General features: G+C 43.5%; 22 non-coding genes across 22 annotated transcripts; all 22 read left to right on the forward strand.

The window, feature by feature from the left end:
• Positions 1-979: 979 nt before the first annotated feature.
• On the forward strand, positions 980-1098 carry LOC136743762 (5S ribosomal RNA). The gene has a single exon (XR_010815787.1). It is a non-coding gene; the product is annotated as a 5S ribosomal RNA (ribosomal RNA).
• A 1055-nt stretch (positions 1099-2153) lies between these two features.
• On the forward strand, positions 2154-2272 carry LOC136743763 (5S ribosomal RNA). Its single transcript, XR_010815788.1, has one exon. It is a non-coding gene; the product is annotated as a 5S ribosomal RNA (ribosomal RNA).
• A 1055-nt stretch (positions 2273-3327) lies between these two features.
• Positions 3328-3446, forward strand: LOC136743541 (5S ribosomal RNA). Its single transcript, XR_010815600.1, has one exon. It is a non-coding gene; the product is annotated as a 5S ribosomal RNA (ribosomal RNA).
• Positions 3447-4501: 1055 nt separating this feature from the next.
• On the forward strand, positions 4502-4620 carry LOC136743386 (5S ribosomal RNA). Its single transcript, XR_010815451.1, has one exon. It is a non-coding gene; the product is annotated as a 5S ribosomal RNA (ribosomal RNA).
• Positions 4621-5686: 1066 nt separating this feature from the next.
• On the forward strand, positions 5687-5805 carry LOC136743527 (5S ribosomal RNA). Its single transcript, XR_010815586.1, has one exon. It is a non-coding gene; the product is annotated as a 5S ribosomal RNA (ribosomal RNA).
• Positions 5806-6871: 1066 nt separating this feature from the next.
• On the forward strand, positions 6872-6989 carry LOC136743706 (5S ribosomal RNA). The gene has a single exon (XR_010815759.1). It is a non-coding gene; the product is annotated as a 5S ribosomal RNA (ribosomal RNA).
• A 1055-nt stretch (positions 6990-8044) lies between these two features.
• LOC136743589 (5S ribosomal RNA) lies at positions 8045-8163 on the forward strand. Its single transcript, XR_010815646.1, has one exon. It is a non-coding gene; the product is annotated as a 5S ribosomal RNA (ribosomal RNA).
• A 1055-nt stretch (positions 8164-9218) lies between these two features.
• LOC136743760 (5S ribosomal RNA) lies at positions 9219-9337 on the forward strand. Its single transcript, XR_010815785.1, has one exon. It is a non-coding gene; the product is annotated as a 5S ribosomal RNA (ribosomal RNA).
• Positions 9338-10392: 1055 nt separating this feature from the next.
• On the forward strand, positions 10393-10511 carry LOC136743764 (5S ribosomal RNA). Its single transcript, XR_010815789.1, has one exon. It is a non-coding gene; the product is annotated as a 5S ribosomal RNA (ribosomal RNA).
• Positions 10512-11577: 1066 nt separating this feature from the next.
• On the forward strand, positions 11578-11696 carry LOC136743765 (5S ribosomal RNA). Its single transcript, XR_010815790.1, has one exon. It is a non-coding gene; the product is annotated as a 5S ribosomal RNA (ribosomal RNA).
• A 1055-nt stretch (positions 11697-12751) lies between these two features.
• On the forward strand, positions 12752-12870 carry LOC136743558 (5S ribosomal RNA). Its single transcript, XR_010815616.1, has one exon. It is a non-coding gene; the product is annotated as a 5S ribosomal RNA (ribosomal RNA).
• A 1055-nt stretch (positions 12871-13925) lies between these two features.
• On the forward strand, positions 13926-14044 carry LOC136743712 (5S ribosomal RNA). Its single transcript, XR_010815764.1, has one exon. It is a non-coding gene; the product is annotated as a 5S ribosomal RNA (ribosomal RNA).
• Positions 14045-15110: 1066 nt separating this feature from the next.
• On the forward strand, positions 15111-15229 carry LOC136743387 (5S ribosomal RNA). The gene has a single exon (XR_010815452.1). It is a non-coding gene; the product is annotated as a 5S ribosomal RNA (ribosomal RNA).
• Positions 15230-16295: 1066 nt separating this feature from the next.
• On the forward strand, positions 16296-16414 carry LOC136743673 (5S ribosomal RNA). Its single transcript, XR_010815727.1, has one exon. It is a non-coding gene; the product is annotated as a 5S ribosomal RNA (ribosomal RNA).
• Positions 16415-17480: 1066 nt separating this feature from the next.
• On the forward strand, positions 17481-17599 carry LOC136743569 (5S ribosomal RNA). The gene has a single exon (XR_010815627.1). It is a non-coding gene; the product is annotated as a 5S ribosomal RNA (ribosomal RNA).
• Positions 17600-18655: 1056 nt separating this feature from the next.
• On the forward strand, positions 18656-18774 carry LOC136743388 (5S ribosomal RNA). The gene has a single exon (XR_010815453.1). It is a non-coding gene; the product is annotated as a 5S ribosomal RNA (ribosomal RNA).
• Positions 18775-19840: 1066 nt separating this feature from the next.
• Positions 19841-19959, forward strand: LOC136743389 (5S ribosomal RNA). The gene has a single exon (XR_010815454.1). It is a non-coding gene; the product is annotated as a 5S ribosomal RNA (ribosomal RNA).
• Positions 19960-21025: 1066 nt separating this feature from the next.
• Positions 21026-21144, forward strand: LOC136743619 (5S ribosomal RNA). Its single transcript, XR_010815674.1, has one exon. It is a non-coding gene; the product is annotated as a 5S ribosomal RNA (ribosomal RNA).
• A 1066-nt stretch (positions 21145-22210) lies between these two features.
• LOC136743627 (5S ribosomal RNA) lies at positions 22211-22329 on the forward strand. The gene has a single exon (XR_010815682.1). It is a non-coding gene; the product is annotated as a 5S ribosomal RNA (ribosomal RNA).
• Positions 22330-23385: 1056 nt separating this feature from the next.
• LOC136743390 (5S ribosomal RNA) lies at positions 23386-23504 on the forward strand. The gene has a single exon (XR_010815455.1). It is a non-coding gene; the product is annotated as a 5S ribosomal RNA (ribosomal RNA).
• A 1056-nt stretch (positions 23505-24560) lies between these two features.
• LOC136743578 (5S ribosomal RNA) lies at positions 24561-24679 on the forward strand. Its single transcript, XR_010815635.1, has one exon. It is a non-coding gene; the product is annotated as a 5S ribosomal RNA (ribosomal RNA).
• Positions 24680-25735: 1056 nt separating this feature from the next.
• On the forward strand, positions 25736-25854 carry LOC136743683 (5S ribosomal RNA). The gene has a single exon (XR_010815737.1). It is a non-coding gene; the product is annotated as a 5S ribosomal RNA (ribosomal RNA).
• The last annotated feature ends 398 nt before the right edge of the window (positions 25855-26252 follow it).

The raw sequence follows: 26252 nt of genomic DNA on the forward strand, positions 1-26252 counted from the left end.
TTTGACTTCCCCAAATACACAGGCATACAATAGATCTTGTTCTCCAACGTAAACGGTCCCTAGTAACTAGGGTACATTCATAAATAAATTGAGCATCATGGCTAGAAGTGACTAAATGTTGCCTAATCTTTCTCATCGAGAAATGACACAATTACAGCAACACAAAAAGGAACTCCACCGGACAAAGTTCAGTGCTCACAAGGAGCCTCATTCAACACACATGGTTCCATTCCCATTCATGCAAAGCACGAAAGTGTAAAACTTGGGAACATACTTGAGAGCAAAGATCACATTCAATCTCATTCAAGGCACGGATGTGAATGCAACGGGATGAAATTACTGAAATGATGCCTGCCCTCGAACTGTGATGATGGACTACCCGACTCGCCAATAATATTGGGTTCTGGTGTATTGAAATACAGGAGCTGCTGGATTTGTGTGTTTTCTTACCCCCTCACCATAGTTTGTCAAATGTTTAAACAACTGAACTTATATTCAAGGTTTGTTTCTCTTCATATGTTTTACTGGTTTACATTTGTCTCAGCAACCTCAGCAAAAATGATTCTTCTACTTTCAAAACAAAATGACAACAGGATGAATGCACACACTTGAAAATACAATACATGCAATGTTATGCATCATAGTGATGCAACCTCCTTTCAGTTTCATACTGCATGTCAATTGAAATCCTTACTGAAATGCACACCTTCTCAAGATTGCGCTTGACTGGCGTGTCAGGCACTCAATTACAGCTGTTTTATCAAGACAATGTGTTCGTTTTGTAATATATAGTTCCGGTCTGGTGTGGCACCCCAGCTAACGCACAACGTTGCCACAACGTTTCGTGTTAGCAGGGACTGTCTGCGGCGCGCTGGTGTGTCCCGGACTTTAGAGTAGAGAGACAGTTCAACTGCAAGTATGAGCGGCAGAAACGGATATTGCCTTCCCTTTAAGTAGAGCGTCAGGGACAGCTTCCCTGGCTTACGGCCATACTAGCCTGAATACGCCCGATCTCGTCCGATCTCGGAAGCTAAGCAGGCTCGGGCCTGGTCAGTACTTGGATGGGAGACCGCCTGGGAATACCAGGTGCTGTAAGCTTTTGCATCTTTTACACACCAGAGGGCGACAAATCACGAGTTTTAACTTTGGATACACGCAATTTCATCATTATTTCAGATTTGACTTCCCCGAATACACAGGCATACAATAGATCTTGTTCTCCAACGTAAACGGTCCCTAGTAACTAGGGTACATTCGTAAATAAATTGAGCATCATGGCTAGAAGTGACTAAATGTTGCCTAATCTTTCTCATCGAGAAATTACACAATTACAGCAACACAAAAAGGAACTCCACCGGACAAAGTTCAGTGCTCACAAGGAGCCTCATTCAACACACACGGTTCCATTCCCATTCATGCAAAGCACGAAAGTGTAAAACTTGGGAACATACTTGAGAGCAAAGATCACATTCAATCTCATTCAAGGCACGGATGTGAATGCAACGGGATGAAATTACTGAAATGATGCCTGCCCTCGAACTGTGATGATGGACTACCCGACTCGCCAATAATATTGGGTTCTGGTGTATTGAAATACAGGAGCTGCTGGATTTGTGTGTTTTCTTACCCCCTCACCATAGTTTGTCAAATGTTTAAACAACTGAACTTATATTCAAGGTTTGTTTCTCTTCATATGTTTTACTGGTTTACATTTGTCTCAGCAACCTGTTGAATGATTCTTCTGCTTTCAAAACAAAATGACAACAGGATGAATGCACACACTTGAAAATACAATACATGCAATGTTATGCATCATAGTGATGCAACCTCCTTTCAGTTTCATACTGCATGTCAATTGAAATCCTTACTGAAATGCACACCTTCTCAAGATTGCGCTTGACTGGCGTGTCAGGCACTCAATTACAGCTGTTTTATCAAGACAATGTGTTCGTTTTGTAATATATAGTTCCGGTCTGGTGTGGCACCCCAGCTAACGCACAACGTTGCCACAACGTTTCGTGTTAGCAGGGACTGTCTGCGGCGCGCTGGTGTGTCCCGGACTTTAGAGTAGAGAGACAGTTCAACTGCAAGTATGAGCGGCAGAAACGGATATTGCCTTCCCTTTAAGTAGAGCGTCAGGGACAGCTTCCCTGGCTTACGGCCATACTAGCCTGAATACGCCCGATCTCGTCCGATCTCGGAAGCTAAGCAGGCTCGGGCCTGGTCAGTACTTGGATGGGAGACCGCCTGGGAATACCAGGTGCTGTAAGCTTTTGCATCTTTTACACACCAGAGGGCGACAAATCACGAGTTTTAACTTTGGATACACGCAATTTCATCATTATTTCAGATTTGACTTCCCCGAATACACAGGCATACAATAGATCTTGTTCTCCAACGTAAACGGTCCCTAGTAACTAGGGTACATTCGTAAATAAATTGAGCATCATGGCTAGAAGTGACTAAATGTTGCCTAATCTTTCTCATCGAGAAATTACACAATTACAGCAACACAAAAAGGAACTCCACCGGACAAAGTTCAGTGCTCACAAGGAGCCTCATTCAACACACACGGTTCCATTCCCATTCATGCAAAGCACGAAAGTGTAAAACTTGGGAACATACTTGAGAGCAAAGATCACATTCAATCTCATTCAAGGCACGGATGTGAATGCAACGGGATGAAATTACTGAAATGATGCCTGCCCTCGAACTGTGATGATGGACTACCAGACTCGCCAATAATATTGGGTTCTGGTGTATTGAAATACAGGAGCTGCTGGATTTGTGTGTTTTCTTACCCCCTCACCATAGTTTGTCAAATGTTTAAACAACTGAACTTATATTCAAGGTTTGTTTCTCTTCATATGTTTTACTGGTTTACATTTGTCTCAGCAACCTGTTGAATGATTCTTCTGCTTTCAAAACAAAATGACAACAGGATGAATGCACACACTTGAAAATACAATACATGCAATGTTATGCATCATAGTGATGCAACCTCCTTTCAGTTTCATACTGCATGTCAATTGAAATCCTTACTGAAATGCACACCTTCTCAAGATTGCGCTTGACTGGCGTGTCAGGCACTCAATTACAGCTGTTTTATCAAGACAATGTGTTCGTTTTGTAATATATAGTTCCGGTCTGGTGTGGCACCCCAGCTAACGCACAACGTTGCCACAACGTTTCGTGTTAGCAGGGACTGTCTGCGGCGCGCTGGTGTGTCCCGGACTTTAGAGTAGAGAGACAGTTCAACTGCAAGTATGAGCGGCAGAAACGGATATTGCCTTCCCTTTAAGTAGAGCGTCAGGGACAGCCTCCCTGGCTTACGGCCATACTAGCCTGAATACGCCTGATCTCGTCCGATCTCGGAAGCTAAGCAGGCTCGGGCCTGGTCAGTACTTGGATGGGAGACCGCCTGGGAATACCAGGTGCTGTAAGCTTTTGCATCTTTTACACACCAGAGGGCGACAAATCACGAGTTTTAACTTTGGATACACGCAATTTCATCATTATTTCAGATTTGACTTCCCCAAATACACAGGCATACAATAGATCTTGTTCTCCAACGTAAACGGTCCCTAGTAACTAGGGTACATTCGTAAATAAATTGAGCATCATGGCTAGAAGTGACTAAATGTTGCCTAATCTTTCTCATCGAGAAATGACACAATTACAGCAACACAAAAAGGAACTCCACCGGACAAAGTTCAGTGCTCACAAGGAGCCTCATTCACCACACACGGTTCCATTCCCATTCATGCAAAGCACGAAAGTGTAAAACTTGGGAACATACTTGAGAGCAAAGATCACATTCAATCTCATTCAAGGCACGGATGTGAATGCAACGGGATGAAATTACTGAAATGATGCCTGCCCTCGAACTGTGATGATGGACTACCCGACTCGCCAATAATATTGGGTTCTGGTGTATTGAAATACAGGAGCTGCTGGATTTGTGTGTTTTCTTACCCCCTCACCATAGTTTGTCAAATGTTTAAACAACTGAACTTATATTCAAGGTTTGTTTCTCTTCATATGTTTTACTGGTTTACATTTGTCTCAGCAACCTGTTGAATGATTCTTCTGCTTTCAAAACAAAATGACAACAGGATGAATGCACACACTTGAAAATACAATACATGCAATGTTATGCATCATAGTGATGCAACCTCCTTTCAGTTTCATACTGCATGTCAATTGAAATCCTTACTGAAATGCACACCTTCTCAAGATTGCGCTTGACTGGCGTGTCAGGCACTCAATTACAGCTGTATTATCAAGACAATGTGTTCGTTTTGTAAAATATAGTTCCGGTCTGGTGTGGCACCCCAGCTAACGCACAACGTTGCCACAACGTTTCGTGTTAGCAGGGACTGTCTGCAGCGTGCTGGTGTGTCCCGGACTTTAGAGTAGAGAGACAGTTCAACTGCAAGTATGAGCGGCAGAAACGGATATTGCCTTCCCTTTAAGTAGAGGGTCAAGGACAGCCTCCCTGGCTTACGGCCATACTAGCCTGAATACGCCCGATCTCATCCGATCTCGGAAGCTAAGCAGGCTCGGGCCTGGTTAGTACTTGGATGGGAGACCGCCTGGGAATACCAGGTGCTGTAAGCTTTTGCATCTTTTACACACCAGAGGGCGACAAATCACGAGTTTTAACTTTGGATACACGCAATTTCATCATTATTTCAGATTTGACTTCCCCAAATACACAGGCATACAATAGATCTTGTTCTCCAACGTAAACGGTCCCTAGTAACTAGGGTACATTCGTAAATAAATTGAGCATCATGGCTAGAAGTGACTAAATGTTGCCTAATCTGTCTCATCGAGAAATGACACAATTACAGCAACACAAAAAGGAACTCCACCGGACAAAGTTCAGTGCTCACAAGGAGCCTCATTCAACACACACGGTTCCATTCCCATTCATGCAAAGCACGAAAGTGTAAAACTTGGGAACATACTTGAGAGCAAAGATCACATTCAATCTCAATCAAGGCACGGATGTGAATGCAACGGGATGAAATTACTGAAATGATGCCTGCCCTCGAACTGTGATGATGGACTACCCGACTCGCCAATAATATTGGCTTCTGGTGTATTGAAATACAGGAGCTGCTGGATTTGTGTGTTTTCTTACCCCCTCACCATAGTTTGTCAAATGTTTAAACAACTGAACTTATATTCAAGGTTTGTTTCTCTTCATATGTTTTACTGGTTTACATTTGTCTCAGCAACCTGTTGAATGATTCTTCTGCTTTCAAAACAAAATGACAACAGGATGAATGCACACACTTGAAAATACAATACATGCAATGTTATGCATCATAGTGATGCAACCTCCTTTCAGTTTCATACTGCATGTCAATTGAAATCCTTACTGAAATGCACACCTTCTCAAGATTGCGCTTGACTGGCGTGTCAGGCACTCAATTACAGCTGTTTTATCAAGACAATGTGTTCGTTTTGTAAAATATAGTTCCGGTCTGGTGTGGCACCCCAGCTAACGCACAACGTTGCCACAATGTTGCCACAACGTGGCGTGTTAGCAGGGACTGTCTGCGGCACGCTGGTGTGTCCCGGGCTTTAGAGTAGAGAGACAGTTCAACTGTAAGTATGAACGGCAGAAACGGATATTGCCTTCCCTTTAAGTAGAGCGTCAGGGACAGCCTCCCTGGCTTACGGCCATACTAGCCTGAATACGCCCGATCTCGTCCGATCTCGGAAGCCAAGCAGGCTCGGGCCTGGTCAGTACTTGGATGGGAGACCGCCTGGGAATACCAGGTGCTGTAAGCTTTTGCATCTTTTACACACCAGAGCGCGACAAATCACGAGTTTTAACTTTGGATACACGCAATTTCATCATTATTTCAGATTTTACTTCCCCAAATACACAGGCATACAATAGATCTTGTTCTCCAACGTAAACGGTCCCTAGTAACTAGGGTACATTCGTAAATAAATTGAGCATCATGGCTAGAAGTGACTAAATGTTGCCTAATCTTTCTCATCGAGAAATGACACAATTACAGCAACACAAAAAGGAACTCCACCGGACAAAGTTCAGTGCTCACAAGGAGCCTCATTCAACACACACGGTTCCATTCCCATTCATGCAAAGCACGAAAGTGTAAAACTTGGGAACATACTTGAGAGCAAAGATCACATTCAATCTCATTCAAGGCACGGATGTGAATGCAACGGGATGAAATTACTGAAATGATGCCTGCCCTCGAACTGTGATGATGGACTACCCGACTCGCCAATAATATTGGGTTCTGGTGTATTGAAATACAGGAGCTGCTGGATTTGTGTGTTTTCTTACCCCCTCACCATAGTTTGTCAAATGTTTAAACAACTGAACTTATATTCAAGGTTTGTTTCTCTTCATATGTTTTACTGGTTTACATTTGTCTCAGCAACCTGTTGAATGATTCTTCTGCTTTCAAAACAAAATGACAACAGGATGAATGCACACACTTGAAAATACAATACATGCAATGTTATGCATCATAGTGATGCAACCTCCTTTCAGTTTCATACTGCATGTCAATTGAAATCCTTACTGAAATGCACACCTTCTCAAGATTGCGCTTGACTGGCGTGTCAGGCACTCAATTACAGCTGTTTTATCAAGACAATGTGTTCGTTTTGTAATATATAGTTCCGGTCTGGTGTGGCACCCCAGCTAACGCACAACGTTGCCACAATGTTGCCACAACGTGGCGTGTTAGCAGGGACTGTCTGCGGCGCGCTGGTGTGTCCCGGGCTTTAGAGTAGAGAGACAGTTCAACTGTAAGTATGAACGGCAGAAACGGATATTGCCTTCCCTTTAAGTAGAGCGTCAGGGACAGCCTCCCTGGCTTACGGCCTACTAGCCTGAATACGCCCGATCTCGTCCGATCTCGGAAGCTAAGCAGGCTCGGGCCTGGTCAGTACTTGGATGGGAGACCGCCTGGGAATACCAGGTGCTGCAAGCTTTTGCATCTTTTACACACCAGAGGGCGACAAATCACGATTTTTAACTTTGGATACACGCAATTTCATCATTATTTCAGATTTGACTTCCCCAAATACACAGGCATACAATAGATCTTGTTCTCCAACGTAAACGGTCCCTAGTAACTAGGGTACATTCGTAAATAAATTGAGCATCATGGCTAGAAGTGACTAAATGTTGCCTAATCTTTCTCATCGAGAAATGACACAATTACAGCAACACAAAAAGGAACTCCACCGGACAAAGTTCACTGCTCACAAGGAGCCTCATTCAACACACACGGTTCCATTCCCATTCATGCAAAGCACGAAAGTGTAAAACTTGGGAACATACTTGAGAGCAAAGATCACATTCAATCTCATTCAAGGCACGGATGTGAATGCAACGGGATGAAATTACTGAAATGATGCCTGCCCTCGAACTGTGATGATGGACTACCCGACTCGCCAATAATATTGGGTTCTGGTGTATTGAAATACAGGAGCTGCTGGATTTGTGTGTTTTCTTACCCCCTCACCATAGTTTGTCAAATGTTTAAACAACTGAACTTATATTCAAGGTTTGTTTCTCTTCATATGTTTTACTGGTTTACATTTGTCTCAGCAACCTGTTGAATGATTCTTCTGCTTTCAAAACAAAATGACAACAGGATGAATGCACACACTTGAAAATACAATACATGCAATGTTATGCATCATAGTGATGCAACCTCCTTTCAGTTTCATACTGCATGTCAATTGAAATCCTTACTGAAATGCACACCTTCTCAAGATTGCGCTTGACTGGCGTGTCAGGCACTCAATTACAGCTGTTTTATCAAGACAATGTGTTCGTTTTGTAATATATAGTTCCGGTCTGGTGTGGCACCCCAGCTAACGCACAACGTTGCCACAACGTTTCGTGTTAGCAGGGACTGTCTGCAGCGTGCTGGTGTGTCCCGGACTTTAGAGTAGAGAGACAGTTCAACTGCAAGTATGAGCGGCAGAAACGGATATTGCCTTCCCTTTAAGTAGAGGGTCAAGGACAGCCTCCCTGGCTTACGGCCATACTAGCCTGAATACGCCCGATCTCGTCCGATCTCGGAAGCTAAGCAGGCTCGGGCCTGGTCAGTACTTGGATGGGAGACCGCCTGGGAATACCAGGTGCTGTAAGATTTTGCATCTTTTACACACCAGAGGGCGACAAATCACGAGTTTTAACTTTGGATACACGCAATTTCATCATTATTTCAGATTTGACTTCCCCAAATACACAGGCATACAATAGATCTTGTTCTCCAACGTAAACGGTCCCTAGTAACTAGGGTACATTCGTAAATAAATTGAGCATCATGGCTAGAAGTGACTAAATGTTGCCTAATCTTTCTCATCGAGAAATGACACAATTACAGCAACACAAAAAGGAACTCCACCGGACAAAGTTCAGTGCTCACAAGGAGCCTCATTCAACACACACGGTTCCATTCCCATTCATGCAAAGCACGAAAGTGTAAAACTTGGGAACATACTTGAGAGCAAAGATCATATTCAATCTCATTCAAGGCACGGATGTGAATGCAACGGGATGAAATTACTGAAATGATGCCTGCTCTCGAACTGTGATGATGGACTACCCGACTCGCCAATAATATTGGGTTCTGGTGTATTGAAATACAGGAGCTGCTGGATTTGTGTGTTTTCTTACCCCCTCACCATAGTTTGTCAAATGTTTAAACAACTGAACTTATATTCAAGGTTTGTTTCTCTTCATATGTTTTACTGGTTTACATTTGTCTCAGCAACCTGTTGAATGATTCTTCTGCTTTCAAAACAAAATGACAACAGGATGAATGCACACACTTGAAAATACAATACATGCAATGTTATGCATCATAGTGATGCAACCTCCTTTCAGTTTCATACTGCATGTCAATTGAAATCCTTACTGAAATGCACACCTTCTCAAGATTGCGCTTGACTGGCGTGTCAGGCACTCAATTACAGCTGTATTATCAAGACAATGTGTTTGTTTTGTAAAATATAGTTCCGGTCTGGTGTGGCACCCCAGCTAACGCACAACGTTGCCACAACGTTTCGTGTTAGCAGGGACTGTCTGCAGCGTGCTGGTGTGTCCCGGACTTTAGAGTAGAGAGACAGTTCAACTGCAAGTATGAGCGGCAGAAACGGATATTGCCTTCCCTTTAAGTAGAGGGTCAAGGAAAGCCTCCCTGGCTTACGGCCATACTAGCCTGAATACGCCCGATCTCGTCCGATCTCGGAAGCTAAGCAGGCTCGGGCCTGGTTAGTACTTGGATGGGAGACCGCCTGGGAATACCAGGTGCTGTAAGCTTTTTCATCTTTTACACACCAGAGGGCGACAAATCACGAGTTTTAACTTTGGATACACGCAATTTCATCATTATTTCAGATTTGACTTCCCCAAATACACAGGCATACAATAGATCTTGTTCTCCAACGTAAACGGTCCCTAGAAACTAGGGTACATTCGTAAATAAATTCAGCATCATGGCTAGAAGTGACTAAATGTTGCCTAATCTATCTCATCGAGAAATGACACAATTACAGCAACACAAAAAGGAACTCCACCGGACAAAGTTCAGTGCTCACAAGGAGCCTCATTCAACACACACGGTTCCATTCCCATTCATGCAAAGCACGAAAGTGTAAAACTTGGGAACATACTTGAGAGCAAAGATCACATTCAATCTCATTCAAGGCACGGATGTGAATGCAACGGGATGAAATAACTGAAATGATGCCTGCCCTCGAACTGTGATGATGGACTACCCGACTCGCCAATAATATTGGCTTCTGGTGTATTGAAATACAGGAGCTGCTGGATGTGTGTGTTTTCTTACCCCCTCACCATAGTTTGTCAAATGTTTAAACAACTGAACTTATATTCAAGGTTTGTTTCTCTTCATATGTTTTACTGGTTTACATTTGTCTCAGCAACCTGTTGAATGATTCTTCTGCTTTCAAAACAAAATGACAACAGGATGAATGCACACACTTGAAAATACAATACATGCAATGTTATGCATCATAGTGATGCAACCTCCTTTCAGTTTCATACTGCATGTCAATTGAAATCCTTACTGAAATGCACACCTTCTCAAGATTGCGCTTGACTGGCGTGTCAGGCACTCAATTACAGCTGTTTTATCAAGACAATGTGTTCGTTTTGTAATATATAGTTCCGGTCTGGTGTGGCACCCCAGCTAACGCACAACGTTGCCACAACGTTTCGTGTTAGCAGGGACTGTCTGCGGCGCGCTGGTGTGTCCCGGACTTTAGAGTAGAGAGACAGTTCAACTGCAAGTATGAGCGGCAGAAACGGATATTGCCTTCCCTTTAAGTAGAGCGTCAGGGATAGCCTCCCTGGCTTACGGCCATACTAGCCTGAATACGCCCGATCTCGTCCGATCTCGGAAGCTAAGCAGGCTCGGGCCTGGTCAGTACTTGGATGGGAGACCGCCTGGGAATACCAGGTGCTGTAAGCTTTTGCATCTTTTACACACCAGAGGGCGACAAATCACGAGTTTTAACTTTGGATACACGCAATTTCATCATTATTTCAGATTTGACTTCCCCAAATACACAGGCATACAATAGATCTTGTTCTCCAACGTAAACGGTCCCTAGTAACTAGGGTACATTCGTAAATAAATTGAGCATCATGGCTAGAAGTGACTAAATGTTGCCTAATCTATCTCATCGAGAAATGACACAATTACAGCAACACAAAAAGGAACTCCACCGGACAAAGTTCAGTGCTCACAAGGAGCCTCATTCAACACAAACGCTTCCATTCCCATTCATGCAAAGCACGAAAGTGTAAAACTTGGGAACATACTTGAGAGCAAAGATCACATTCAATCTCATTCAAGGCACGGATGTGAATGCAACGGGATGAAATTACTGAAATGATGCCTGCCCTCGAACTGTGATGATGGACTACCCGACTCGCCAATAATATTGGGTTCTGGTGTATTGAAATACAGGAGCTGCTGGATTTGTATGTTTTCTTACCCCCTCACCATACTTTCTCAAATGTTTAAACAACTGAACTTATATTCAAGGTTTGTTTCTCTTCATATGTTTTACTGGTTTACATTTGTCTCAGCAACCTGTTGAATGATTCTTCTGCTTTCAAAACAAAATGACAACAGGATGAATGCACACACTTGAAAATACAATACATGCAATGTTATGCATCATAGTGATGCAACCTCCTTTCAGTTTCATACTGCATGTCAATTGAAATCCTTACTGAAATGCACACCTTCTCAAGATTGCGCTTGACTGGCGTGTCAGGCACTAAATTACAGCTGTTTTATCAAGACAATGTGTTCGTTTTGTAATATATAGTTCCGGTCTGGTGTGGCACCCCAGCTAACGCACAACGTTGCCACAATGTTGCCACAACGTGGCATGTTAGCAGGGACTGTCTGCGGCGCACTGGTGTGTCCCGGGCTTTAGAGTAGAGAGACAGTTCAACTGTAAGTATGAACGGCAGAAACGGATATTGCCTTCCCTTTAAGTAGAGCGTCAGGGACAGCCTCCCTGGCTTACGGCCATACTAGCCTGAATACGCCCGATCTCGTCCGATCTCGGAAGCTAAGCAGGCTCGGGCCTGGTCAGTACTTGGATGGGAGACCGCCTGGGAATACCAGGTGCTGTAAGCTTTTGCATCTTTTACACGCCAGAGGGCGACAAATCACGAGTTTTAACTTTGGATACACGCAATTTCATCATTATTTCAGATTTGACTTCCCCAAATACACAGGCATACAATAGATCTTGTTCTCCAACGTAAACGGTCCCTAGTAACTAGGGTACATTCGTAAATAAATTGAGCATCATGGCTAGAAGTGACTAAATGTTGCCTAATCTTTCTCATCGAGAAATGACACAATTACAGCAACACAAAAAGGAACTCCACCGGACAAAGTTCAGTGCTCACAAGGAGCCTCATTCAACACACACGGTTCCATTCCCATTCATGCAAAGCACGAAAGTGTAAAACTTGGGAACATACTTGAGAGCAAAGATCACATTCAATCTCATTCAAGGCACGGATGTGAATGCAACGGGATGAAATTACTGAAATGATGCCTGCCCTCGAACTGTGATGATGGACTACCCGACTCGCCAATAATATTGGGTTCTGGTGTATTGAAATACAGGAGCTGCTGGATTTGTGTGTTTTCTTACCCCCTCACCATAGTTTGTCAAATGTTTAAACAACTGAACTTATATTCAAGGTTTGTTTCTCTTCATATGTTTTACTGGTTTACATTTGTCTCAGCAACCTGTTGAATGATTCTTCTGCTTTCAAAACAAAATGACAACAGGATGAATGCACACACTTGAAAATACAATACATGCAATGTTATGCATCATAGTGATGCAACCTCCTTTCAGTTTCATACTGCATGTCAATTGAAATCCTTACTGAAATGCACACCTTCTCAAGATTGCGCTTGACTGGCGTGTCAGGCACACAATTACAGCTGTATTATCAAGACAATGTGTTCGTTTTGTAAAATATAGTTCCGGTCTGGTGTGGCACCCCAGCTAACGCACAACGTTGCCACAACGTGGCATGTTAGCAGGGACTGTCTGCGGTGCGCTGGTGTGTCCCGGGCTTTAGAGTAGAGAGACAGTTCAACTGTAAGTATGAACGGCAGAAACGGATATTGCCTTCCCTTTAAGTAGAGCGTCAGGGACAGCCTCCCTGGCTTACGGCCATACTAGCCTGAATACGCCCGATCTCATCAGATCTCGGAAGCCAAGCGGGCTCGGGCCTGGTCAGTACTTGGATGGGAGACCGCCTGGGAATACCAGGTGCTGTAAGCTTTTGCATCTTTTACACACCAGAGGGCGACAAATCACGAGTTTTAACTTTGGATACACGCAATTTCATCATTATTTCAGATTTGACTTCCCCAAATACACAGGCATACAATAGATCTTGTTCTCCAACGTAAACGGTCCCTAGTAACTAGGGTACATTCGTAAATAAATTGAGCATCATGGCTAGAAGTGACTAAATGTTGCCTAATCTTTCTCATCAAGAAATGACACAATTACAGCAACACAAAAAGGAACTCCACCGGACAAAGTTCAGTGCTCACAAGGAGCCTCATTCAACACACACGGTTCCATTCCCATTCATGCAAAGCACGAAAGTGTAAAACTTGGGAACGTACTTGAGAGCAAAGATCACATTCAATCTCATTCAAGGCACGGATGTGAATGCAACGGGATGAAATTACTGAAATGATGCCTGCCCTCGAACTGTGATGATGGACTACCCGACTCGCCAATAATATTGGGTTCTGGTGTATTGAAATACAGGAGCTGCTGGATTTGTGTGTTTTCTTACCCCCTCACCATAGTTTGTCAAATGTTTAAACAACTGAACTTATATTCAAGGTTTGTTTCTCTTCATATGTTTTACTGGTTTACATTTGTCTCAGCAACCTGTTGAATGATTCATCTGCTTTCAAAACAAAATGACAACAGGATGAATGCACACACTTGAAAATACACTACATGCAATGTTATGCATCATAGTGATGCAACCTCCTTTCAGTTTCATACTGCATGTCAATTGAAATCCTTACTGAAATGCACACCTTCTCAAGATTGCGCTTGACTGGCGTGACAGGCACTCAATTACAGCTGTTTTATCAAGACAATGTGTTCGTTTTGTAAAATATAGTTCCGGTCTGGTGTGGCACCCCAGCTAACGCACAACGTTGCCACAACGTGGCGTGTTAGCAGGGACAGTCTGCGGCGCGCTGGTGTGTCCCGGGCTTTAGAGTAGAGAGACAGTTCAACTGTAAGTATGAACGGCAGAAACGGATATTGCCTTCCCTTTAAGTAGAGCGTCAGGAACAGCCTCCCTGGCTTATGGCCATTCTAGCCTGAATACGCCCGATCTCGTCCGATCTCGGAAGCCAAGCAGGCTCGGGCCTGGTCAGCACTTGCATGGGAGACCGCCTGGGAATACCAGGTGCTGTAAGCTTTTGCACCTTTTACACACCAGAGGGCGACAAATCACGAGTTTTAACTTTGGATACACACAATTTCATCATTATTTCAGATTTGACTTCCCCAAATACACAGGCATACAATAGATCTTGTTCTCCAACGTAAACGGTCCCTAGTAACTAGGGTACATTCGTAACTAAATTGAGCATCATGGCTAGAAGTGACTAAATGTTGCCTAATCTTTCTCATCAAGAAATGACACAATTACAGCAACACAAAAAGGAACTCCACCGGACAAAGTTCAGTGCTCACAAGGAGCCTCATTCAACACACACGGTTCCATTCCCATTCATGCAAAGCAAGAAAGTGTAAAACTTGGGAACATACTTGAGAGCAAAGATCACATTCAATCTCATTCAAGGCACGGATGTGAATGCAACGGGATGAAATTACTGAAATGATGCCTGCCATCGAACTGTGATGATGGACTACCCGACTCGCCAATCATGTTGGGTTCTGGTGTATTGAAATACAGGAGCTGCTGGATTTGTATGTTTTCTTACCCCCTCACCATAGTTTGTCAAATGTTTAAACAACTGAACTTATATTCAAGGTTTGTTTCTCTTCATATGTTTTACTGGTTTACATTTGTCTCAGCAACCTGTTGAATGATTCTTCTGCTTTCAAAACAAAATGACAACAGGATGAATGCACACACTTGAAAATACAATACATGCAATGTTATGCATCATAGTGATGCAACCTCCTTTCAGTTTCATACTGCATGTCAATTGAAATCCTTACTGAAATGCACACCTTGTCAAGATTGCGCTTGACTCGCGTGTCAGGCACTCAATTACAGCTGTTTTATCAAGACAATGTGTTCGTTTTGTAATATATAGTTCCGGTCTGGTGTGGCACCCCAGCTAACGCACAACGTTGCCACAATGTTGCCACAACGTGGCGTGTTAGCAGGGACTGTCTGCGGCGCGCTGGTGTGTCCCGGGCTTTAGAGTAGAGAGACAGTTCAACTGTAAGTATGAACGGCAGAAACGGATATTGCCTTCCCTTTAAGTAGAGCGTCAGGGAGAGCCTCCCTGGCTTACGGCCATACTAGCCTGAATACGCCCGATCTCGTCCGATCTCGGAAGCTAAGCAGGCTCGGGCCTGGTCAGTACTTGGATGGGAGACCGCCTGGGAATACCAGGTGCTGTAAGCTTTTGCATCTTTTACACACCAGAGGGTGACAAATCACGAGTTTTAACTTTGGATACACGCAATTTCATCATTATTTCAGATTTGACTTCCCCAAATACACAGGCATACAATAGATCTTGTTCTCCAACGTAAACGGTCCCTAGTAACTAGGGTACATTCGTAAATAAATTGAGCATCATGGCTAGAAGTGACTAAATGTTGCCTAATCTTTCTCAACGAGAAATGACACAATTACAGCAACACAAAAAGGAACTCCACCGGACAAAGTTCAGTGCTCACAAGGAGCCTCATTCAACACACACGGTTCCATTCCCATTCATGCAAAGCACGAAAGTGTAAAACTTGGGAACATACTTGAGAGCAAAGATCACATTCAATCTCATTCAAGGCACGGATGTGAATGCAACGGGATGAAATTACTGAAATGATGCCTGCCCTCGAACTGTGATGATGGACTACCCGACTCGCCAATAATATTGGGTTCTGGTGTATTGAAATACAGGAGCTGCTGGATTTGTGTGTTTTCTTACCCCCTCACCATAGTTTGTCAAATGTTTAAACAACTGAACTTATATTCAAGGTTTGTTTCTCTTCATATGTTTTACTGGTTTACATTTGTCTCAGCAACCTGTTGAATGATTCTTCTGCTTTCAAAACAAAATGACAACAGGATGAATGCAAACACTTGAAAATACAATACATGCAATGTTATGCATCATAGTGATGCAACCTCCTTTCAGTTTCATACTGCATGTCAATTGAAATCCTTACTGAAATGCACACCTTCTCAAGATTGCGCTTGACTGGCGTGTCAGGCACTCAATTACAGCTGTTTTATCAAGACAATGTGTTCGTTTTGTAATATATAGTTCCGGTCTGGTGTGGCACCCCAGCTAACGCACAACGTTGCCACAATGTTGCCACAACGTGGCGTGTTAGCAGGGACTGTCTGCGGCGCGCTGGTGTGTCCCGGGCTTTAGAGTAGAGAGACAGTTCAACTGTAAGTATGAACGGCAGAAACGGATATTGCCTTCCCTTTAAGTAGAGCGTCAGGGACAGCCTCCCTGGCTTACGGCCATACTAGCCTGAATACGCCCAATCTCGTCCGATCTCGGAAGCTAAGCAGGCTCGGGCCTGGTCAGTATTTGGATGGGAGACCGCCTGGGAATACCAGGTGCTGTAAGCTTTTGCATCTTTTACACACCAAAGGGCGACAAATCACAAGTTTTAACTTTGGATACACGCAATTTCATCATTATTTCAGATTTGACTTCCCCAAATACACAGGCATACAATAGATCTTGTTCTCCAACGTAAACGGTCCCTAGTAACTAGTGTACATTTGTAAATAAATTGAGCATCATGGCTAGAAGTGACTAAATGTTGCCTAATCTTTCTCATCGAGAAATGACACAATTACAGCAACACAAAAAGGAACTCCACCGGACAAAGTTCAGTGCTCACAAGGAGCCTCATTCAACACACACGGTTCCATTCCCATTCATGCAAAGCACGAAAGTGTAAAACTTGGGAACATACTTGAGAGCAAAGATCACATTGAATCTCATTCAAGGCACGGATGTGAATGCAACGGGATGAAATTACTGAAATGATGCCTGCCCTCGAACTGTGATGATGGACTACCCGACTCGCCAATAATATTGGCTTCTGGTGTATTGAAATACAGGAGCTGCTGGATTTGTGTGTTTTCTTACCCCCTCACCATAGTTTGTCAAATGTTTAAACAACTGAACTTATATTCAAGGTTTGTTTCTCTTCATATGTTTTACTGGTTTACATTTGTCTCAGCAACCTGTTGAATGATTCTTCTGCTTTCAAAACAAAATGACAACAGGATGAATGCACACACTTGAAAATACAATACATGCAATGTTATGCATCATAGTGATGCAACCTCCTATCAGTTTCATACTGCATGTCAATTGAAATCCTTACTGAAATGCACACCTTCTCAAGATTGCGCTTGACTGGCATGTCAGGCACTCAATTACAGCTGTTTTATCAAGACAATGTGTTCGTTTTGTAATATATAGTTCCGGTCTGGTGTGGCACCCCAGCTAACGCACAACGTTGCCACAATGTTGCCACAACGTTTCGTGTTAGCAGGGACTGTCTGCGGCGCGCTGGTGTGTCCCGGGCTTTAGAGTAGAGAGACAGTTCAACTGTAAGTATGAACGGCAGAAACGGATATTGCCTTCCCTTTAAGTAGAGCGTCAGGGACAGCCTCCCTGGCTTACGGCCATACTAGCCTGAATACGCCCGATCTCGTCCGATCTCGGAAGCTAAGCAGGCTCGGGCCTGGTCAGTACTTGGATGGGAGACTGCCTGGGAATACCAGGTGCTGTAAGCTTTTGCATCTTTTACACACCAGAGGGCGACAAATCACGAGTTTTAACTTTGGATACACGCAATTTCATCATTATTTCAGATTTGACTTCCCCAAATACACAGGCATACAATAGATCTTGTTCTCCAACGTAAACGGTCCCTAGTAACTAGGGTACATTCGTAAATAAATTGAGCATCATGGCTAGAAGTGACTAAATGTTGCCTAATCTTTCTCATCGAGAAATGACACAATTACAGCAACACAAAAAGGAACTCCACCGGACAAAGTTCAGTGCTCACAAGGAGCCTCATTCAACACACACGGTTCCATTCCCATTCATGCAAAGCACGAAAGTGTAAAACTTGGGAACATACTTGAGAGCAAAGATCACATTCAATCTCATTCAAGGCACGGATGTGAATGCAACGGGATGAAATTACTGAAATGATGCCTGCCCTCGAACTGTGATGATGGACTACCCGACTCGCCAATAATATTGGGTTCTGGTGTATTGAAATACAGGAGCTGCTGGATTTGTGTGTTTTCTTACCCCCTCACCATAGTTTGTCAAATGTTTAAACAACTGAACTTATATTCAAGGTTTGTTTCTCTTCATATGTTTTACTGGTTTACATTTGTCTCAGCAACCTGTTGAATGATTCTTCTGCTTTCAAAACAAAATGACAACAGGATGAATGCACACACTTGAAAATACAAAACATGCAATGTTATGCATCATAGTGATGCAACCTCCTTTCAGTTTCATACTGCATGTCAATTGAAATCCTTACTGAAATGCACACCTTCTCAAGATTGCGCTTGACTGGCGTGTCAGGCACTCAATTACAGCTGTTTTATCAAGACAAATGTGTTCGTTTTGTAAAATATAGTTCCGGTCTGGTGTGGCACCCCATGTAACGCACAACGTTGCCACAACGTGGCATATTAGCAGGGACTGTCTGCGGCGCGCTGGTGTGTCCCGGGCTTTAGAGTAGAGAGACAGTTCAACTGTAAGTATGAACGGCAGAAACGGATATTGCCATCCCTTTAAGTAGAGCGTCAGGGACAGCCTCCCTGGCTTACGGCCATACTAGCCTGAATACGCCCGATCTCGTCCGATCTCGGAAGCTAAGCAGGCTCGGGCCTGGTCAGTACTTGGATGGGAGACCGCCTGGGAATACCAGGTGCTGTAAGCTTTTGCATCTTTTACACACCAGAGCGCGACAAATCACGAGTTTTAACTTTGGATACACGCAATTTCATCATTATTTCAGATTTGACTTCCCCAAATACACAGGCATACAATAGATCTTGTTCTCCAACGTAAACGGTCCCTAGTAACTAGGGTACATTCGTAAATAAATTGAGCATCATGGCTAGAAGTGACTAAATGTTGCCTAATCTTTCTCATCAAGAAATGACACAATTACAGCAACACAAAAAGGAACTCCACCGGACAAAGTTCAGTGCTCACAAGGAGCCTCATTCAACACACACGGTTCCATTCCCATTCATGCAAAGCACGAAAGTGTAAAACTTGGGAACATACTTGAGAGCAAAGATCACATTCAATCTCATTCAAGGCACGGATGTGAATGCAACGGGATGAAATTACTGAAATGATGCCTGCCCTCGAACTGTGATGATGGACTACCCGACTCGCCAATAATATTGGGTTCTGGTGTATTGAAATACAGGAGCTGCTGGATTTGTGTGTTTTCTTACCGCCTCACCATAGTTTGTCAAATGTTTAAACAACTGAACTTATATTCAAGGTTTGTTTCTCTTCATATGTTTTACTGGTTTACATTTGTCTCAGCAACCTGTTGAATGATTCATCTGCTTTCAAAACAAAATGACAACAGGATGAATGCACACACTTGAAAATACACTACATGCAATGTTATGCATCATAGTGATGCAACCTCCTTTCAGTTTCATACTGCATGTCAATTGAAATCCTTACTGAAATGCACACCTTCTCAAGATTGCGCTTGACTGGCGTGTCAGGCACTCAATTACAGCTGTTTTATCAAGACAATGTGTTCGTTTTGTAATATATAGTTCCGGTCTGGTGTGGCACCCCAGCTAACGCACAACGTTGCCACAATGTTGCCACAACGTGGCGTGTTAGCAGGGACTGTCTGCGGCGCGCTGGTGTGTCCCGGGCTTTAGAGTAGAGAGACAGTTCAACTGTAAGTATGAACGGCAGAAACGGATATTGCCTTCCCTTTAAGTAGAGCGTCAGGGACAGCCTCACTGGCTTACGGCCATACTAGCCTGAATACGCCCGATCTCGTCCGATCTCGGAAGCTAAGCAGGCTCGGGCCTGGTCAGTACTTGGATGGGAGACCGCCTGGGAATACCAGGTGCTGTAAGCTTTTGCATCTTTTACACACCAGAGGGCGACAAATCACGAGTTTTAACTTTGGATACACGCAATTTCATCATTATTTCAGATTTGACTTCCCCAAATACACAGGCATACAATAGATCTTGTTCTCCAACGTAAACGGTCCCTAGTAACTAGGGTACATTCGTAAATAAATTGAGCATCATGGCTAGAAGTGACTAAATGTTGCCTAATCTTTCTCATCGAGAAATGACACAATTACAGCAACACAAAAAGGAACTCCACCGGACAAAGTTCAGTGCTCACAAGGAGCCTCATTCAACACACACGGTTCCATTCCCATTCATGCAAAGCACGAAAGTGTAAAACTTGGGAACATACTTGAGAGCAAAGATCACATTCAATCTCATTCAAGGCACGGATGTGAATGCAACGGGATGAAATTACTGAAATGATGCCTGCCCTCGAACTGTGATGATGGACTACCCGACTCGCCAATAATATTGGGTTCTGGTGTATTGAAATACAGGAGCTGCTGGATTTGTGTGTTTTCTTACCCCCTCACCATAGTTTGTCAAATGTTTAAACAACTGAACTTATATTCAAGGTTTGTTTCTCTTCATATGTTTTACTGGTTTACATTTGTCTCAGCAACCTGTTGAATGATTCTTCTGCTTTCAAAACAAAATGACAACAGGATGAATGCAAACACTTGAAAATACAATACATGCAATGTTATGCATCATAGTGATGCAACCTCCTTTCAGTTTCATACTGCATGTCAATTGAAATCCTTACTGAAATGCACACCTTCTCAAGATTGCGCTTGACTGGCGTGTCAGGCACTCAATTACAGCTGTTTTATCAAGACAATGTGTTCGTTTTGTAATATATAGTTCCGGTCTGGTGTGGCACCCCAGCTAACGCACAACGTTGCCACAATGTTGCCACAACGTGGCGTGTTAGCAGGGACTGTCTGCGGCGCGCTGGTGTGTCCCGGGCTTTAGAGTAGAGAGACAGTTCAACTGTAAGTATGAACGGCAGAAACGGATATTGCCTTCCCTTTAAGTAGAGCGTCAGGGACAGCCTCCCTGGCTTACGGCCATACTAGCCTGAATACGCCCAATCTCGTCCGATCTCGGAAGCTAAGCAGGCTCGGGCCTGGTCAGTACTTGGATGGGAGACCGCCTGGGAATACCAGGTGCTGTAAGCTTTTGCATCTTTTACACACCAAAGGGCGACAAATCACAAGTTTTAACTTTGGATACACGCAATTTCATCATTATTTCAGATTTGACTTCCCCAAATACACAGGCATACAATAGATCTTGTTCTCCAACGTAAACGGTCCCTAGTAACTAGTGTACATTTGTAAATAAATTGAGCATCATGGCTAGAAGTGACTAAATGTTGCCTAATCTTTCTCATCGAGAAATGACACAATTACAGCAACACAAAAAGGAACTCCACCGGACAAAGTTCAGTGCTCACAAGGAGCCTCATTCAACACACACGGTTCCATTCCCATTCATGCAAAGCACGAAAGTGTAAAACTTGGGAACATACTTGAGAGCAAAGATCACATTGAATCTCATTCAAGGCACGGATGTGAATGCAACGGGATGAAATTACTGAAATGATGCCTGCCCTCGAACTGTGATGATGGACTACCCGACTCGCCAATAATATTGGCTTCTGGTGTATTGAAATACAGGAGCTGCTGGATTTGTGTGTTTTCTTACCCCCTCACCATAGTTTGTCAAATGTTTAAACAACTGAACTTATATTCAAGGTTTGTTTCTCTTCATATGTTTTACTGGTTTACATTTGTCTCAGCAACCTGTTGAATGATTCTTCTGCTTTCAAAACAAAATGACAACAGGATGAATGCACACACTTGAAAATACAATACATGCAATGTTATGCATCATAGTGATGCAACCTCCTTTCAGTTTCATACTGCATGTCAATTGAAATCCTTACTGAAATGCACACCTTCTCAAGATTGCGCTTGACTGGCGTGTCAGGCACTCAATTACAGCTGTTTTATCAAGACAATGTGTTCGTTTTGTAATATATAGTTCCGGTCTGGTGTGGCACCCCAGCTAACGCACAACGTTGCCACAATGTTGCCACAACGTTTCGTGTTAGCAGGGACTGTCTGCGGCGCGCTGGTGTGTCCCGGGCTTTAGAGTAGAGAGACAGTTCAACTGTAAGTATGAACGGCAGAAACGGATATTGCCTTCCCTTTAAGTAGAGCGTCAGGGACAGCCTCCCTGGCTTACGGCCATACTAGCCTGAATACGCCCGATCTCGTCCGATCTCGGAAGCTAAGCAGGCTCGGGCCTTGTCAGTACTTGGATGGGAGACCGCCTGGGAATACCAGGTGCTGTAAGCTTTTGCATCTTTTACACACCAAAGGGCGACAAATCACAAGTTTTAACTTTGGATACACGCAATTTCATCATTATTTCAGATTTGACTTCCCCAAATACACAGGCATTCAATAGATCTTGTTCTCCAACGTAAACGGTCCCTAGTAACTATTGTACATTTGTAAATAAATTGAGCATCATGGCTAGAAGTGACTAAATGTTGCCTAATCTTTCTCATCGAGAAATGACACAATTACAGCAACACAAAAAGGAACTCCACCGGACAAAGTTCAGTGCTCACAAGGAGCCTCATTCAACACACACGGTTCCATTCCCATTCATGCAAAGCACGAAAGTGTAAAACTTGGGAACATACTTGAGAGCAAAGATCACATTGAATCTCATTCAAGGCACGGATGTGAATGCAACGGGATGAAATTACTGAAATGATGCCTGCCCTCGAACTGTGATGATGGACTACCCGACTCGCCAATAATATTGGGTTCTGGTGTATTGAAATACAGGAGCTGCTGGATTTGTGTGTTTTCTTACCCCCTCACCATAGTTTGTCAAATGTTTAAACAACTGAACTTATATTCAAGGTTTGTTTCTCTTCATATGTTTTACTGGTTTACATTTGTCTCAGCAACCTGTTGAATGATTCTTCTGCTTTCAAAACAAAATGACAACAGGATGAATGCACACACTTGAAAATACAAAACATGCAATGTTATGCATCATAGTGATGCAACCTCCTTTCAGTTTCATACTGCATGTCAATTGAAATCCTTACTGAAATGCACACCTTCTCAAGATTGCGCTTGACTGGCGTGTCAGGCACTCAATTACAGCTGTTTTATCAAGACAAATGTGTTCGTTTTGTAAAATATAGTTCCGGTCTGGTGTGGCACCCCAGCTAACGCACAACGTTGCCACAACGTGGCATATTAGCAGGGACTGTCTGCGGCGCGCTGGTGTGTCCCGGGCTTTAGAGTAGAGAGACAGTTCAACTGTAAGTATGAACGGCAGAAACGGATATTGCCATCCCTTTAAGTAGAGCGTCAGGGACAGCCTCCCTGGCTTACGGCCATACTAGCCTGAATACGCCCGATCTCGTCCGATCTCGGAAGCTAAGCAGGCTCGGGCCTGGTCAGTACTTGGATGGGAGACCGCCTGGGAATACCAGGTGCTGTAAGCTTTTGCATCTTTTACACACCAGAGCGCGACAAATCACGAGTTTTAACTTTGGATACACGCAATTTCATCATTATTTCAGATTTGACTTCCCCAAATACACAGGCATACAATAGATCTTGTTCTCCAACGTAAACGGTCCCTAGTAACTAGGGTACATTCGTAAATAAATTGAGCATCATGGCTAGAAGTGACTAAATGTTGCCTAATCTTTCTCATCGAGAAATGACACAATTACAGCAACACAAAAAGGAACTCCACCGGACAAAGATCAGTGCTCACAAGGAGCCTCATTCAACACACACGGTTCCATTCCCATTCATGCAAAGCACGAAAGTGTAAAACTTGGGAACATACTTGAGAGCAAAGATCACATTCAATCTCATTCAAGGCACGGATGTGAATGCAACGGGGTGAAATTACTGAAATGATGCCTGCCCTCGAACTGTGATGATGGACTACCCGACTCGCCAATAATATTGGGTTCTGGTGTATTGAAATACAGGAGCTGCTGGATTTGTGTGTTTTCTTACCCCCTCACCATAGTTTGTCAAATGTTTAAACAACTGAACTTATATTCAAGGTTTGTTTCTCTTCATATGTTTTACTGGTTTACATTTGTCTCAGCAACCTGTTGAATGATTCTTCTGCTTTCAAAACAAAATGACAACAGGATGAATGCACACACTTGAAAATACAATACATGCAATGTTATGCATCATAGTGATGCAACCTCCTTTCAGTTTCATACTGCATGTCAATTGAAATCCTTACTGAAATGCACACCTTCTCAAGATTGCGCTTGACTGGCGTGTCAGGCACTCAATTACAGCTGTTTTATCAAGACAAATGTGTTCGTTTTGTAAAATATAGTTCCGGTCTGGTGTGGCACCCCAGCTAACGCACAACGTTGCCACAACGTGGCATATTAGCAGGGACTGTCTGCGGCGCGCTGGTGTGTCCCGGGCTTTAGAGTAGAGAGACAGTTCAACTGTAAGTATGAACGGCAGAAACGGATATTGCCATCCCTTTAAGTAGAGCGTCAGGGACACCCTCCCTGGCTTACGGCCATACAAGCCTGAATACGCCCGATCTCGTCCGATCTCGGAAGCTAAGCAGGCTCGGGCCTGGTCAGTACTTGGATGGGAGACCGCCTGGGAATACCAGGTGCTGTAAGCTTTTGCATCTTTTACACACCAGAGCGCGACAAATCACGAGTTTTAACTTTGGATACACGCAATTTCATCATTATTTCAGATTTGACTTCCCCAAATACACAGGCATACAATAGATCTTGTTCTCCAACGTAAACGGTCCCTAGTAACTAGGGTACATTCGTAAATAAATTGAGCATCATGGCTAGAAGTGACTAAATGTTGCCTAATCTTTCTCATCGAGAAATGACACAATTACAGCAACACAAAAAGGAACTCCACCGGACAAAGATCAGTGCTCACAAGGAGCCTCATTCAACACACACGGTTCCATTCCCATTCATGCAAAGCACGAAAGTGTAAAACTTGGGAACATACTTGAGAGCAAAGATCACATTGAATCTCATTCAAGGCACGGATGTGAATGCAACGGGATGAAATTACTGAAATGATGCCTGCCCTCGAACTGTGATGATGGACTACCCGACTCGCCAATAATATTGGGTTCTGGTGTATTGAAATACAGGAGCTGCTGGATTTGTGTGTTTTCTTACCCCCTCACCATAGATTGTCAAATGTTTAAACAACTGAACTTATATTCAAGGTTTGTTTCTCTTCATATGTTTTACTGGTTTACATTTGTCTCAGCAACCTGTTGAATGATTCTTCTGCTTTCAAAACAAAATGACAACAGGATGAATGCACACACTTGAAAATACAATACATGCAATGTTATGCATCATAGTGATGCAACCTCCTTTCAGTTTCATACTGCATGTCAATTGAAATCCTTACTGAAATGCACACCTTCTCAAGATTGCGCTTGACTGGCGTGTCAGGCACTCAATTACAGCTGTTTTATCAAGACAAATGTGTTCGTTTTGTAAAATATAGTTCCGGTCTGGTGTGGCACCCCAGCTAACGCACAACGTTGCCACAACGTGGCATATTAGCAGGGACTGTCTGCGGCGCGCTGGTGTGTCCCGGGCTTTAGAGTAGAGAGACAGTTCAACTGTAAGTATGAACGGCAGAAACGGATATTGCCATCCCTTTAAGTAGAGCGTCAGGGACAGCCTCCCTGGCTTACGGCCATACTAGCCTGAATACGCCCGATCTCGTCCGATCTCGGAAGCTAAGCAGGCTCGGGCCTGGTCAGTACTTGGAATGGAGACCGCCTGGGAATACCAGGTGCTGTAAGCTTTTGCATCTTTTACACACCAGAGCGCGACAAATCACGAGTTTTAACTTTGGATACACGCAATTTCATCATTATTTCAGATTTGACTTCCCCAAATACACAGGCATACAATAGATCTTGTTCTCCAACGTAAACGGTCCCTAGTAACTAGGGTACATTCGTAAATAAATTGAGCATCATGGCTAGAAGTGACTAAATGTTGCCTAATCTTTCTCATCGAGAAATGACACAATTACAGCAACACAAAAAGGAACTCCACCGGACAAAGATCAGTGCTCACAAGGAGCCTCATTCAACACACACAGTTCCATTCCCATTCATGCAAAGCACGAAAGTGTAAAACTTGGGAACATACTTGAGAGCAAAGATCACATTCAATCTCATTCAAGGCACGGATGTG

This window comes from Amia ocellicauda, unplaced genomic scaffold (genome assembly GCF_036373705.1).
Source record: "Amia ocellicauda isolate fAmiCal2 unplaced genomic scaffold, fAmiCal2.hap1 HAP1_SCAFFOLD_80, whole genome shotgun sequence".
Taxonomy (NCBI): domain Eukaryota; kingdom Metazoa; phylum Chordata; class Actinopteri; order Amiiformes; family Amiidae; genus Amia; species Amia ocellicauda.